The sequence below is a fragment of the Camellia sinensis genome, chromosome 1 (assembly GCF_055761805.1).
Source record: "Camellia sinensis isolate YWXY chromosome 1, ASM5576180v1, whole genome shotgun sequence".
Classification (NCBI taxonomy): Eukaryota; Viridiplantae; Streptophyta; class Magnoliopsida; order Ericales; family Theaceae; genus Camellia; species Camellia sinensis.
In genome coordinates this window covers 94,636,588-94,653,443 of record NC_138961.1, presented here as the reverse complement: position 1 = coordinate 94,653,443, position 16,856 = coordinate 94,636,588, and positions in this window count along the sequence as shown.

The following is a 16,856-nucleotide window of genomic DNA, read 5'->3' as shown; positions in this document are numbered from 1 at the left end:
ATACCCCCGTGGTCTGGCGAGACCTTAAACACGCATGGTCTGGCGAGACCTTAAACACGCATGGTCTGGCGAGACCTTAAACACGTACGGTCTAGGAGACCTTAAATCCTTGGAAGGTGTAAGACCTTTAGTGTTCGCATTGTCGTACACTTCGAAAGCCGCGTGTTGTCGCGCATTCCATGCAACATGCATTTCATGCATCATTTGCATTTCAAAAACACAAAAAAAACATGCATTGTCATGCATACATCTTGCATCCTGGTCTAGGAGACCTTAAATCCTCTAAAGGTGCAATTCCTTTGGTGTTTGTCGTGCCCGAACGACTTTCGGTGGTCTAGTAAAGCCACCAGTCTGTGCTTGCGATGAGTTCCTAGAAGACCAACTGGGACGGTGGAAACTAGAGTTCGAACGGCTTATGCCTAGAACGCAAAGGTTCGGGAGTTCCGAGACTAAAGTCTGGTTTAAATACCCAGAGGTTTACCCTCGGCTTGAAATCTGTATGGAAGCCCCATAGGTTGAGACGGCATGTCTACGCCTCAGTTCTGGATACTGAACCAACCTAGTACATCACCCTGTTGGTAAGATAAGGAAAGTTTCAATCATAGTCATTGCATCATAGTGCATTGTCATATTTGCATTTGCATTGTAGATTGCATGCATTCATTGCATCAGCTTCCGCCTATGGCTTGCGCCTTTCCAGGTTGAGCTTGGTCTGGTATGTGCCCTTACTTTTCATGTTAAAACACAGTTCTGTATGTGTATCGCGCCGATTCCACGTTGATATGTTGGTTGAGGGTTGCGGCACCTTTTCTGTGTTACACATGGCACGTACGTGTACATGCCTTTCCTAGGCAAGATTTGGTTTGGCTTGTATGCCATATCCATTATATCCACTCCATTGCATATTTGTAGATATTGCATTGTAGATTGCATGCATTCATTGCATCACCTTCCGCCTATGGCTTGCGCCTTTCCAGGTTGAGCTTGGTCTGGTATGTGTCCTTACTTTTCATGTTAAAACACAGTTCTGTATGTGTATCGCGCCGATTCCACGTTGATATGTTGGTTGAGGGTTGCGGCACCTTTTCTGTGTCACACATGACTCGTACGTGTGCATGCCTTTCCTAGGCAAGATTTGGTTTGGCTTGTATGCCATATCCATTGTATCCATATCCATTCCATTGCATATTTGTAGATATTGCATTGTAGATTGCAGGCATTCATTGCATCACCTTCCGCCTATGGCTTGCGCCTTTCCAGGTTGAGCTTGGTCCGGTATGTGCCCTTACTTTTCATGTTAAAACACAGTTCTGTATGTGTATCACGCCGATTCCACGTTGATATGTTGGTTGAGGGTTGCGGCACCTTTTCTGTGTTACACATGGCTTGTATGTATGCATGCCTTTCCTAGGCAAGATTTGGTTTGGCCTGCGTGCCATATTCATGTATTACATTGTAGTGTAATTTTTGCATCCGACATTAGGATCGTAGTCCTTCCTCCAGCGGGTCGTTTCCCCACTTATGTCAATTCCACCCAATGCTTGTTCTTGCGTCTGTCTACAATACTCATAGTTCAGTTGACCGTTCTATGGTAGACAGACTTGTTACCTCCATCAATCTATTTGACATAGGTGTGGTTTCGAACCGTTCGTGATTGGATCACGATTCAAATGCTTTGCATGTAGCTTGCATTGTTTCAATTACATTGCATGTTTATTTGCATTGTTTATACATTGTTTTGTATATGCTGCATATCGTTTTGCATCCATTTTGCATTGTCATGCATGTTGCTAACCATATTGTACCTGTTAAGTTTGTTTTCTTTGCAGGCACGATATTGTATGTACGGTTCATTTGAAGCTGGTGCAACCAGACGAGCCGGACAGGTATTGTATCTCCCGAGTGAGACGTATTGAGAATTCCATAATTCTCTTACATCCTTTCTGCATTGTAGTGTAGTTTGGTATGCTAGCTTAAAACTGTCGCATGTTTGCTTCGTTACAGCTTTCTTTGCATGATCATAAGTTATGCTCGGCTTCGTGCATTGTCTTGCATTTTGCCCCTGCCTCCGGGCGCATACCTTATTTGTCTTGCATGTTTGTCTGAGTCATCGGCCTTGTCAAAAATGGGTCGTCTCTGGGCTTTGACATTCACTCCCGTCATTATTATGACTTTCGAGTTCTGTCAAAGAGGGGCAACTGTAGACACCCCATTTTTGACCGTCCTCAAGACTTGGACGTCACCGTTTGAACACTCGGTGATTATCCATGTTTGTGTTCGTTTGGAGTTCCCGGAGGTCTCGGCTCACGCGTCTTGCCTCAGGATCCCCGAACTCGACCGTTTAGTGTCTGGTTTTGCACCAAACACTTGTGTTTTGCCTTGGAAAGGCAGGGTGAGGCTTGTAGACCATCCCCACCCACCACCGGCATTGGCTAGATGCCACCGGCTGGTTTTTACTGCCACCGGCAATATAGTTTGCCGCCCGGCACTCTTTGTTGCCGGTCCGCACTATTTTGTGCCGGTCCGCACTATTTTTGGCCAAGATGGCATTTTTTGCCGGCCGATTGCTGTTCATCTGCTTTTGCAGATATTTTTGGACAGCTGTATAGCTTTTGCTCCCCTCCATACACGTGTATGGAGGGATCTCCCTCTTGCAAAGCTTGTCTTGTAAGCTTTACAAGAGGCATATAGAGAGGAACTCTCTCCAAGGCAAGGAAGAGAGGCTTAGACATTTTTTGAGAGAAAAATACAGAGAGAAGCTCTGGTTTTCTAGGGTTAGGATTAGATACACTCATCTATCTCTCTTTCCCTCTCATTTTGTTCACTAGGTGTTTTGTGCCTTACTATTGCACACAAACACCTAGTGTTTCACCTTCCTCTTGGAGCTGAGGTTCTAAAGAGTGTGTTTTGAAGTTTTGGTCTTGGATTCAAGCTCAGGGAGGCCATTGGAGCATCTTTGTTGAAGAAGGCATCAAGGGTGAGAAACTAGTCCATTTTTCCCCCATTTTTGCATCAATTTTCTAATAGTCTTAGAGCTATTTTTGTGATTATTGTATAACATAAAAAAGTTCTGTTTTGAGCCCTCTTTGTTGTTTATTAAGAGTGTTTTGTTGTTTGAGGGTTGTTGACCACCCTTAGGCCTCAAAAGGCCTCATTTTGAGCCATTTTGTGCTAGCTCCGGGATTTTGGTGTTGAGGTCTCTTCACCACTGAAATCTTGAGGGATTTCAGTGGTGAAGATGATGCTTTGAAGTCCCAAGAAGGAGAGGGCCACCCCCTCTCCTTGTTGTCCTTGAAAAGGACACATTTTGGCCTCTTAAGGAAGCCTATGCTTGAGTGTGTGTTGAGCATGTTTGGTTTGTTTTTCATGCTTATATATCCATGATATAACATGATTTCAAGTTGGTTTTGGAACTCCATGCATGTTTAGCATAGTTGCCATGTAATGCCTTATTTGTGCCTTAACATGTTCTAGGTTGTTAGCCTTTGTTGGAGCATGTTTTAGGCTTGCATTTGTGAAGTTTATGTGCTTATTTTGCCATGTTTTAGCTCTGTCCATAATCGTTTGGGTTGATCTTTGCATGCATTATAGAGTTCCTTTGTATTTGGGCTTGTTGGCCTTGTGTATGTGCATGTGTAGCATGCCATCTTTGCATTGTTTTGGTGATTTGGAATCATCCTACATGCTATTTCAGTCCCATTTCCATGCTTGTTTGATTGCCTTGCATGCCTCTTTAACGCTTTGGAAGCATGTGTTGCAATGCTCCATGTTTTGGCCATGGTGTGTGCCTTTGTATTTGGGCCACTTAGATGCCATCTAAGTAATCCTTTAGCTTTGTTTTAACATGCTAAACCCCTGTTTTTGGTCCTTCTATGCATGCCATGTTTGGTCATGTTAAGTGTAGTTCAATGCCTTATTGATTTGCTTTGAACACTTGGACTATTCGTTGCATGTTTTGGCTTGATTTTGTTGCTTGGTTTGGCACCATCCTAACATGATTTCAATACTCATGTTGCATGCTAACTTGTCCATGTTTCCTTCTTTCAAGTGTGCTTGAATGTTGTTTGATTCATGCTTAAGTGTTGGTCCTTATGTGCATGTGTGTGTGCATGCCATTTAGCTCTCACTATTTAGCACTTTTGGCCACTGTTTTAGGCCTATTTTAGAGTTGCCTAATTCATGTATAAGTCCATCTTGCCATCCATTTGCATTGCCATATGTATGCTTGCATGATTGCATAAGTGCCTTGCCATGTCATGTTGCATTCCTAGCTTGTATGCCTAGGTTGCATTGCATTTTGCATGCATGCCTTATTCCTTGAATTGGTGATAGGAATAGGGCCTAATTTGTTTGATTGGTTTGCATGCATTTGAAACCAAAGTTGCATGCTTGGTTCCTTGGACCATCATGCATAGAAATGCGTGATTGGTGGTCCGAGAACCAAGGCACATGTCCCTTTGAGTCATTACAATGATAAGAGACATGGTTGGTGCATACATGCCTTGAATTATGCTGCCATGCCTTGTTTTGCCCTCTATTGCTGTGAGTTGCAGGTTCTGCAGGAATACTCTGCCGACCGGCAGTGTAATGTGCCGACCGGCACTATTTTCTCTGCCGACAGCTTCAACTTTGTGCCGATGGCCATACAACACTGCCGGTGGAAATTTCATCTAGCCGGTGATGATACCCTCTGTCCAAGGATGTAGTCCTGAGGTTTTGACAACCTCCAGAGGAGGAAAGGGAGGAAAACAGAGGCAGCTTGCGCATGGTGGCGTGCTTCCCGAGGCGTTTTCCCGTTTTATTTAATTAGTTAATTTGTTAATTAATTAATTTGTAATATTTAATTAGCTTGTGTAGTTAATTAATTTGTATTATTATTTTGGTCCCTCCGAGCGAGGGCAAATCTGTAATAAGTGTGCGTGAGTGTGTGTATGTCTTCCAACCTCACGTCTTTCTTCCCTTTTATTTACCTGCTTATGATGGTAGATTAGGGCACGTTTAATTTAGCATACCTTAGGCTATGCATGTGTGCATCCATGCATTTGTATTGCATGCATTAGGCTCGATACATCACGCTAACTGCATCAGTACTTCAATTCAAAAAATTGAATATGTGTTAATCGTGCATTTTCACATGACATGTCTAGGATTAGCCGAGCCTATCTTAGCGACATTTTGTATGCGATGCATTAGGCACTTAACATGGACTTGGATCATGCATGTTTGCTAACAAGTTCTTTGTTTTGGCACGGAGTACTATGTAAGTATTTCCGCTTTAGCATATCGCATGAGTGTGAATGTTACCATGACAGCATGCTTAACATGTGGCTAGATGCTTATGTGTTTAAACTGTCTTGAAATGCCTGTGGGTGAAGGTTGGATTGTTTGAGTTGGAAAAAACTCGTTGAAATCCGTATTTTAGCCTACTTGCGAGTAGCAAATTCCAAAGCATTTTCAAACCAAACGGATATGCAATGTTTATTTCCAAATTAGACAATCTAGTCTATACTTGTTTGTTGCGCGCATAACATAGTAATTCTAGGCTAATAATTGGTATAAGAACACGTAAAGTTTTCAAAAACGGATATCACGGTTAGTAGAGGCCGGTCTTCGGACCGGGCGAAAGGGGGTGCTCATAGCTGACCTTCCTCGATCGTACCCAAGCTCCCGAGCCGAGACAACTCCGGTGATGACGGACATGTGGCCTTCGGCACCGAGTCAGGGTTTCATAAATTCTCCCATAAAAAATATTTAGGTGGCGACTCTGTATCTGGCAAAGCAGTCCATGTTTGGCACTACTTTTTCAAAAAAAATCTGTTTTCTCAAACGATTTGCCAGATTTGGACTCTTTGGTTCAGATTAAGAACCGTGACACAAATCGAGTCCGAACTGTAGCACGAGGCCCCCGCGGGCGCTGTTACAATGAGATGCCTTGAAATACGTGCACACGGACACGCAAACCGAGGCGATGGCATACGCAATGCAATGAAAATGAGATGTCTCGAAATACGTGCACACGGGCACGCAAACCGAGGCGGTGGCAAAATGTGATGAAATGATATGAAAACATGATATGGGCTTATACCAACATGAGTGAGCCTCAGCCACATCCACATAGGATGCCGGTAGATAAAAATGAGGTGCCCCGAAATGCGTGCACACGGGCACGCAAACCGAGGCGATGGCGGAATGCAATGAAATGACATGGAAATGACAAATGGGCTTATACCAACATGAGTGAGCCTCAGCCACACTCACATAGGATAACGGCGGATAAAAATGAAGTGCCTCGAAATACGTGCACACGGGCACGTAAACCGAGGCGATGGCGGAATGCAATGAAATGACATGGAAATGACAAATGGGCTTATACCAACATGACTGAGCCTCAGCCACACTCACATAGGATGCCGGCGGATAAAAAAAGAAGTGCCTCGAAATGCGTGCACACGGGCATGCAAATCGAGGCGATGGCGGAATGCAATGAAATGACATGGAAATGACAAATGGGCTTATACCAACATGAGTGAGCCTCAGCCACACTCACATAGGATGCCGGCGGATAAAAAAAAGAAGTGCCTCGAAATGCGTGCACACGGGCACGCAAACCGAGGCAATGGCGGAATGCAATGAAATGACATGGAAATGACAAATGGACTTATACCAACATGAGTGAGCCTCAGCCACAATCACATAGGATGCCGGCGGATAAAAAAAGAAGTGCCTCGAAATGCGTGCACACGGGCACGCAAATCGAGGCGATGGCGGAATGCAATGAAATGACATGGAAATGACAAATGGGCTTATACCAACATGAGTGAGCCTCAGCCACACTCACACAGGATGCCGGCGGATAAAAATGAAGTGCCTCGAAATGCGTGCACACGGGCACGCAAACCGAGGCGATGGCGGAATGCAATGAAATGACATGGAAATGAATGGCAATCATTCTAACAGAATTTCAGCAACAAAATATGGGGGAAAACAGTCCCGAAATGAAGCGAAATGATACCAAATGTAAGGAATTGTCCCGAAATGCAACATTAGGCACCCGAAATGGCCTATAGCTATGCCAAACATGCACAATATGGACATGCAATGCAAAGACAGAAGCTAGACAGTCCCAAAAAAGGCACTTTCACAGTTATAAACATGGCCAAACAGCAAGCATAGGTATGGCAAAAATGGCATGCAAGAATAGGGGCCAAAAGAGGGGTAATGAAGCAAGTGATATAAGAAAAACCCAAACTGAAAAATTTCCTTCTACAACACTGAAGAGGGACCAAAAATATGAATATTTACAGTATATGGAAGCCTGAAAATCAGTATACAAACATGATAGAAATGTGATGCAAAATAAGGCTCAAAAATGGCTATAACATGAGGTATGCAAAATAATCACCAAACAGCCAAAGACCCTTAATAAAATATGTAGAATGGACCAAAATAAGAACTTTTCCAGAACTGTAAAATGGCCAAAAACAAAAGCATGGTAGGCTAACTAAACATGCAAGAATGGGGAATAAAAGAGGGATATAACATGAAGTGACCTATGGAAGCCCCAAACCATGAAAGGACCTAAATGAAAAATGAAGAATGGACCAAAATAAGGACTTTTTCAGAACTGTAAAATGGCCAAAAACAAAAGCATGGTAGGCTGCCATTGCATGCAAGAATGGGGAAGAAAAGAGGAGTATAAAGGTAGGTACAACATGGAAGTCCCAAATGGTGTTGAGCCCTTCTTCAATGTTGAAGAGGGGCTCAAAAGAAGTCTAATATCAGTTTACAACATGCTCGAAAATAAATTGCTCATGGGCCAAAAATAGCATGCAAGATTGTGACATATAAGAGGATCAAAGAAGCAAGTGTGTCATGGAGGGCTCAAACAGGGTTGAGCCCTTAATGAAAAGTGAATATGAGCTCAAAAGAGGGCCCTTTTCAGTTAGGGCCGGATCTTGAAACAAAAAGCAAGTGGGGCTTAGAAATAGATCAAGAAAAAGGGTCAAAAGGGTAAAAGTATTACTTACCCTTGAAGACTCAAACTTTTGTTGCTTCTTGGATGAATTTGCAGCTTCTTTAGCCTTTGAGAAACCTTCCTTGTTGCTGGAAATGAGGTGGTGGTGGTAGAGCTTGGTGGTGTAGAAGGAATGATGGTTAGGGACTTAGGGTTTTTCAAAGAATTGAGAAGGATGAAGATGGAGTTGTGTATGGAGGCTTGAAGGAGAGTTTTTCTAACCCCTATAATGCATGTTGGCAACTGGTTATAAGGACCAAAAGGAGGGTGTAAAGGTGGGGCATAAAGGAGGCAAGCTTTCCCCATAAAATATCCCCCGGATACAGATATTATCTGGGGGAAAGGGCTACACAGCTGTAAAGTGCACACAGTGAGGAAGCAGGCCGGCCAGGTACCTTTGCCGCAGGTGGCCGGCCGGCCACCTCCCCTAGCCGGCCGGCCAAGTGAAAAATTGGCCTGAACAATTAGTGGCCGGCCATGACTTTTTTGGGTTCTCCAAGGTGTGTAGATCACAGGTATGTGGTTGAAAGTTGGCAACACTAACCCTAGGGTGTTCAACATTAGCCCGGAAGTTGGAAAAACGGGCGCCGGGAGGCTCCGGAGGAGAGATAACTGGTTGCTGCAACAATTACTAGCCTTCCACCCTTCCGGCATTCGCCAATGCTCAAAACAGTGCATGCCATCCACCATATCTGGAGTAAACTGAGCGCTGCCCGCAGGTGGTTCATCCCTCCGATCGCATCACATTATCCCCTACAAATTCACTGATCAAGTGCCGATAGACTTTGCAGGACCTGGTGTGGGGATGACCCCATTGTCAAATAGATCCTGTACTTCATGGCGAAGACGGAAGCAGGCGTTGGTAGTATGGCCAGTTTGTTGATGGTACGCGCAGTACTGGGTAGTATCATGTGTAGCCGGAAGAGGGTTCGGGAGAGACCGAGGCTCAAGGGGTTTGAGATGGCCTTGTCCAACAAGGATTTGGAGAGCTTTGGACAAAGGCATATAGAGGGCATGGAAGACCCTCCGACCTCGGGGTTGGTATTTCAAGGTTTGTGGATTTTTGCTGGACGCACCAGCAGGGGGATTAGCAGGTGTTGGCCTAGCTTGGTGATCGCTTCCGAGTGGAGGATTAGAGATAACAGGATCGTCTCTGGTATGATAGCCCTTCCCCCGATGTTCCTTCTGATTCGGACTGCCTCCAACCTGAGTAGCGAAAGTGTCATTCACAGCTTTTGCAACAACTGCGAGGACTTGCTCTTTGTTCAGCCCCCCGGCTTTCAAAGCCTCAACAGCCAACAGAAAATGTTCATTGGGATCCATGTCCGCCCCTATCTTGTTCCTCCCACTCACCTCCATTCTGCCAAGGGATTGGCTTTCCTCAAATGTAGCCCGTCCCAACATCGGGGAGTCTCTTGGCATTAAGTTCCTGGTATGTGGTGTGGTCGATGATGGAGCCAATGTCCCGGAGGCCAGATCCGTCACGGTTTTTTGAAGATCTTTAATCATTCCCATCAACTCAGAAGTAGTGGGTTCACGGGTTTGAAATGGTTGAGGTTCGGGTGTACCCATCATGCATAAGTCCATGCTTTCTGGGATAAACACCTCAGGCTTGGGTAGATGGGCCGGGGTGATGTATATGCTGGGGTCAAAGGTGGATGGCAGTATGTGGATGTGATTGAGGTAGGCAGGAGATGTTTGGTCATTGGGGTCCGAAGGTGGAGCTATCGTCCGGTTGTCGATGAGATTTTGGATCTCATGACGAAGGCGGTAGCAACGGTCGGTGCCATGACCGCGCTGCTGATGGTACACACAGTACTTGGCGGGGTTATGTCTGGCTGGGAGTGGGTTGGGAAGAGGTTGAGGATCGAGGGGTTTGAGATGCCCTTTTTCCATCAAGGCTTTTAGTGTGCTAGTCAGGCTCATATAGAGGGGGGTGAAAGTTCTACCCTGAGTTCGGGCTGGGCCAGCTGTTTGTAGGCTCGGTTTGGCAAAAGGGTCGGCTGTGGCGACCGTATTGATTTCGGTGGGTTTGGGAATAGTGCTACTACCAGCTTTGGTACTCCTTGAAATTACCTTCCTTGTCAGTTCCCTTGTCCTGGGAATGATCCCGCTGTTGAACGCATTCTCGACTTGAACCCCCAGTTCATGCAAACTTTTGAAAGTGAATAGTGGAGCGACTATCAACTTTTGCAACATATCATGCTCGAGGTTTCGGACCATCATCTGCACTTGATCCTTCTCAGAAGGACGACGATCTGTCATTTGTGCTGCCTTTGCTCTCCACCTTGCAATGAATTCCACAAAAGGCTCTGTTGGGTTTTGGCGAGTTGCTTCAAGTTCTTGGATGGTCATTTCAACTTGGGTATTGTAGGAATACTGATCAACAAAGGCCTCAGCCAGTTCTTCCCAGTTTTGCTTCATTGTATCCTCCAATTTGGTATACCAAGTGGCTGCCACACCCGACAGGGTTCTTCCATACAAAGAGAGTTTCTGTGGCTTAGTCAGACCCATCGGCTTCAGGACATCTAAGAAAAGTCGGATATGCACCATTGGATCTCCAGACCCGTCGAAACGGTCGATATATGGCATTTTGAATCTGTCTGGGAGCCGGATGGAAGCCTCGGTGTGCCCATCCTCAATGCCAGGACTGGAGTTAAGGCCCTGTGCCTTTTTGAATTGCTTCTCAAGGTTTGCAATTTTCACTGCAGTCGGATTGAACTCATCAACATGAAAGGGTTGAGTTTTCTCATTAGGCTGCACCAGGGGTCTGAGCACCTGAGCTTGAGTCGACCCTTCTCGAGGATTCAGACACTGCAAGTCTTCAACTGGCGGAATTGGGTCAAAGTTCGGCTGGGGTCCCAAAGCTGGATGTAAGGCAGATGCCCCAGATGGCGCTGCGTTTCAATAGTGGTCTCAGCTTGCATGGCAGTTCCCCAATTTAGCGCTGCTGTCACGGCTGCAAATTCTTCCGAACCTTGTGCCATCACGGTCTGCTGAGTCCGAACAAAGGTGATGTGACTGGCGACTGATGGATTAGATGAACAGATGAGCCCTGACCGGCTTTTCTTTACCTTGCCTCAGCGAAAGAACACTGATTACCCTTGAACTGAATCTCTGACCTGACAAAGTCTATCAGCACAAGTTCGATGAACCTCGGGGGATATCGGAGCCTTCTGAAGCGACAGTTCCAAGACTACCTAGCAAAAGAGAAAACAGACAGCACCTCAGCCTGATTTCACCTGAACAGATACGAGCATAGTTGAATGAGTGTGCCCTCTACTGAATTCTGCCCCAAAATTCTGCCTCAAAATCTGAGTCTGATACCCACAGGTAAAGCTGACTCCCAAATACTGATAGTAATGCCCGCATGCCTGATGCCAAAATTCGCAAACTGGTGCCCGCAGGCCTGGTGCCCAAACTCATACACTGATACATGCATTCCTGTAGAGACGCACTCTAAAGCACATAACAGATAAGTGAGAGCCAAAACACCCCTATGTTGGGGTAGGGTTTCCCTGTCTTATTTTGTCAGGAGCTAGGGTTTCACTACGCACACAGCGATTTCAAACAACCTGTATCGGGTAAGCAACCTGTCCTAGTTTGGAATGGTCACTATGGATTCGAATATGCACTAGGTCGAATGGTCAAAAAGGGTGCCCCGGTAAAACCGGGGTTTGTGTTCCCATACTGGCAGAGCCCACAACCGGTCAGCCTTATGGTCATGCCTTGACAAGACAAGCCTCCGGCAAACCGTTCAGGAATAGCAGATGGAAAACACGGTGTCCTAGGCGCACCAATGCAAATGCAATGCAAAGAAACACACAAGTGTAGTCAAAAACAGATATCACGAGTTCGAGTCAAGTTCTCTAAATCCCCAGCAGAGTCGCCAGAAACTGTAGACGTCCCCGAACGCCCCGGGAGGGTTAGCTCCCGTTCTGTTCATTTGGGGTCACTACAGCTCGGACTCTTGAATGTCACGGTTCCTAATCTGAACCAAAGAGTCCAAATCCGGCAAATCATTTTGAGAAACTGATTTTTGAAAAAGAAGTGCCAAACATGGACTGCTTTGCCAGATACAGAGTCACCACCTAAATATTTTATTTTGAGAAATTTAGGAAACCCTGACTCGGTGCCAAAAGGCCACGTGTCCGTCATCACCAAAGTTGCCTCGGCTCGGGAACTTGGGTACGATTGGGGAAGGTCACTTCGTGAGCACCCCCGCTCGCCCGGTCATAGACTGGCCTCTACTAACCATGATATCAATTTTTGAAAACATTGTATGTTCTTATTCCGGTTATTAGCCTAGGTTACTATGTGATGCTCACAGCATATAAGTATAGACCGGGTCGCCCAGATTGGAACAAATCATTTCATGCTTGTTTTTGAAAATGGTTTGCTACCCGCAGGTAGGCTTGAAACATTTGATGATTTATTCCAATTCAGATAACCCAACCTTCACCCACAGGCATTCAGGTAGTTATATCACATAAGCACATAGCCTCATGGTAAGCATGCTATTCATGGCAGTCACTCGCACGCATGCAAGGATGCTAAAGCATAAAACTCACCGAGTACTCCAAGCTAAAAAAAGAAGTTTATTAGAAATCATGCATGATCCTAAATATACAGAAATGCCTAATGCAACACATGCAAAAATGAAACTATAGCAGGCTCGGCTATTCTAAACATGGCATATGAAATGCTACAACTAACATGTATTCAATTTGGAATTGAAAATACGATGCAGTTAGTATGGTGCGCCGAGCCCGGTGCATGCAATACAGATGAATGAATGCAAACATGCTGTCATACTGTATGCTAATTTAAATATGCCCTAATCTAACCATCATAAGCGGATAAATAAAAGGGAGAAAGACGTGGGGTTGGAAGACATACATCACACTCACGCACACTTATTACAATTGTGCCCTCGTAGAGACGGTCCGAATAAATATACAGTCCCAAATAAATAATTACAGTCCCGAATAAATACAAAAATCCTAATTAATTTACAAATTAATCTAGGAAAGCTATAAACTGGCATGCAAGCCAGGGACTGCCTTCACTCTGATGAATGATGTATGTTTGGGCTGCCTTGTGCGGAAATCCACTAGGATGCCCCAATTAGCCTCTGTTTGCAATTTATTCTTGGAAAGCGCGCCAAGCTTCGGAAGGTTGCCAATTCTTGATTTGCTGCAACAGAGAGCAGGAAAGGGGCATAGCAATGTATTTTCACAGATATATGCATGCCTCGATCCTCGTGCCACCAATCACGCATATCGATGCATGATGCCCGAGGGAGTCGAAATGCACAACTCAATATAGGGTGAATGCACATGAAACTACAGCTAAAACCTAACTCCATCATGGATAATCCGGAGTGTCGGTGACTGGGGAATTGAGACACATTCCGTCACTCGAAGTACGAAACGCACCTCGTTTCCCGTGCCCGGGCTAACTCCTATCCCGAACACGATGCAATATGAATGATATGCGTGAAATGCGACTAAGATACAATCCTAACATACACCATGCTATGAAAGTGAGATGCCTCGAAGTGCGTGCACACGGGCACGCAAACCGAGAAAATGCAAAAATGCAATGAAGATGAGATGCCTTGAAATACGTGCACACGGGCACGCAAACCGAGGCGATGGCATACGCAATGCAATAAAAATGAGATGCCTCGAAATACGTGCACACGGGCACGCAAACCGAGGCGGTGGCAAAATGTGATGAAATGATATGAAAACATGATATGGGCTTATACCAACATGAGTGAGCCTCAGCCACATCCACATAGGATGCCGGTAGATAAAAATGAGGTGCCTCGAAATGCGTGCACACGGGCACGCAAACCGAGGCGATGGCGGAATGTAATGAAATGACATGGAAATGACAAATGGGCTTATACCAACATGAGTGAGCCTCAGCCACACTCACATAGGATGCCGGCGGATAAAAATGAGGTGCCTCGAAATGCGTGCACACGGGCACGCAAACCGAGGCGATGGCGGAATGCAATGAAATGACATGGAAATGACAAATGGGCTTATACCAACATGAGTGAGCCTCAGCCACACTCACATAGGATGCCGGCGGATAAAAAAAGAAGTGCCTCGAAATGCGTGCACACGGGCACGCAAACCGAGGCGATGGCGGAATGCAATGAAATGACATGGAAATGACAAATGGGCTTATACCAACATGAGTGAGCCTCAGCCACACTCACATAGGATGCCGGCGGATAAAAATGAAGTGCCTCGAAATGCGTGCACACGGGCACGCAAACCGAGGCGATGGCGGAATGCAATGAAATGACATGGAAATGAATGGAAATCATTCTAACAGAATTTCAGCAACAAAATATGGGGGAAAACAGTCCCGAAATGAAGCGAAATGATACCAAATGTAAGGAATTGTCCCGAAATGCAACATTAGGCACCCGAAATGGCCTATAGCTATGCCAAACATGCACAATATGGACATGCAATGCAAAGACAGAAGCTATACAGTCCCAAAAAAGGCACTTTCACAGTTATAAACATGGCCAAACAGCAAGCATAGGTATGGCAAAAATGGCATGCAAGAATAGGGGCCAAAAGAGGGGTAATGAAGCAAGTGATATAAGCAAAACCCAAAATGAAAAATTTTCTTCTACAACACTGAAGAGGGACAAAAAATATGAATATTTACAGTATATGGCAGCCTCAAAATCAGTATACAAGCATGATAGAAATGTGATGCAAAATAAGGCTCAAAAATGGCTATAACATGAGGTATGCAAAATAATCACCAAACAGCCAAAGACCCTTAATAAAATATGTAGAATGGACCAAAATAAGCACTTTTCCAGAACTGTAAAATGGCCAAAAACAAAAGCATGGTAGGCTAACTAAACATGCAAGAATGGGGAATAAAAGAGGGATATAACATGAAGTGACCTATGGAAGCCCCAAACCATGAAAGGACCTAAATGAAAAATGAAGAATGGACCAAAATAAGGACTTTTTCAGAACTGGAAAATGGCCAAAAACAAAAGAATGGTAGGCTGCCATTGCATGCAAGAATGGGGAAGAAAAGAGGAGTATAAAGGTAGGTACAACATGGAAGTCCCAAATGGCGTTGAGCCCTTCTTCAATGTTGAAGAGGGGCTCAAAATAAGTCTAATATCAGTTTACAACATGCTCGAAAATAAATTGCTCATGGGCCAAAAATAGCATGCAAGATTGTGACATATAAGAGGATCAATGAAGCAAGTGTGTCATGGAGGGCTCAAACAGGGTTGAGCCCTTAATGAAAAGTGAAGATGAGCTCAAAAGAGGGACCTTTTCAGTTAGGGTCGGAGCTTGAAACAAAAAGCAAGTGGGGCTTAGAAATAGATCAAGAAAAAGGGTCAAAAGGGTAAAAGTATTACTTACCCTTGAAGACTCAAACTTTTGTTGCTTCTTGGATGAATTTGCAGCTTCTTTAGCCTTTGAGAAACCTTCCTTGTTGCTGGAAATGAGGTGGTGGTGGTAGAGCTTGGTGGTGTAGAAGGAATGATGGTTAGGGACTTAGGGTTTTTCAAAGAATTGAGAAGGATGAAGATGGAGTTGTGTATGGAGGCTTGAAGGAGAGTTTTTCTAACCCCTATAATGCATGTTCGCAGCTGGTTATAAGGACCAAAAGGAGGGTGTAAAGGTGGGGCATAAAGGAGGCAAGCTTTCCCCACAAAATATCCCCCGGATACAGATATTATCTGGGGGAAAGGGCTACACAGCTGTAAAGTGCACACAGTGAGGAAGCAGGCCGGCCAGGTACCTTTGCTGCAGGTGGCCGGCCGGCCACCTCCCCTAGCCGGCCGGCCAAGTGAAAAATTGGCCTGAACAATTAGTGGCCGGCCATGAATTTTTTGGGTTCTCCAAGGTGTGTAGATCACAGGTATGTGGTTGAAAGTTGGCAACACTAACCCTAGGGTGTTCAACATTAGCCCGGAAGTTGGAAAAACGGGCGCCGGGAGGCTCCGGAGGAGAGATAACTGGTTGCTGCAACAATTACTAGCCTTCCACCCTTCCATGACCTTCCTAGTGATGAAACAGAGGTACCTGCCAAAAATGAGCAAAAACCGATGCAAAACGAATGTTCGGGGGCCAAAACACGCAGTTCGGGATCCCGAAAATGGGCTGTTAAGCACCGAAAATGGCGTTCAGCCATGAAGTGGGTTTCCAGGACCCCAGTGTCCCTCAAAAGGGAGCAAATAGGAAGCCGGAGCAAAAGGAGATGGTTAAGCGGTCCCGAACCGAGGCACACGGCCTGACGGCCCCGAAAACCGAAAACCGGACTCCGAAATGGGAAAAATGGCCTACGGCCACCAAATGTAGCCTACGGACATTGAGAGATGGTCTACGGGACCTCTCCCTTCCCTTAGGAAAAGAAACAGAGAAAACCGAGTCTGGTTCGCAAACCGAGACAAGGCACAGAAGAGGGTTCGGAAGTCCGGAGGTAGGGCTCACGGCCGTGACTCTGAAACTTCTGAACAAGCATATTACGCAATATCACCAAGTGCTCAACTGGTGACGTCTAAGTCTCAAGGTCGGTCAAAAATGGGGTGTCTACACCATAGCTGATTCTGCTCTTTAACTGCTTAACTCAGATACACTGATGCACTATATACTGTAGTTAACTGTGAACACACCTGCAATTGATATCTGTTTGAATTTGAACACGTGCACACACACTACATTTGCCCTGAACCACTCAAACACACTGGCACATCACATGCTGTAGTTCCCTGCTAGCACACCGGCACGCGGCACCTATTTGAATCTAAAAACGTGCACACACGTTATTCTTGTAC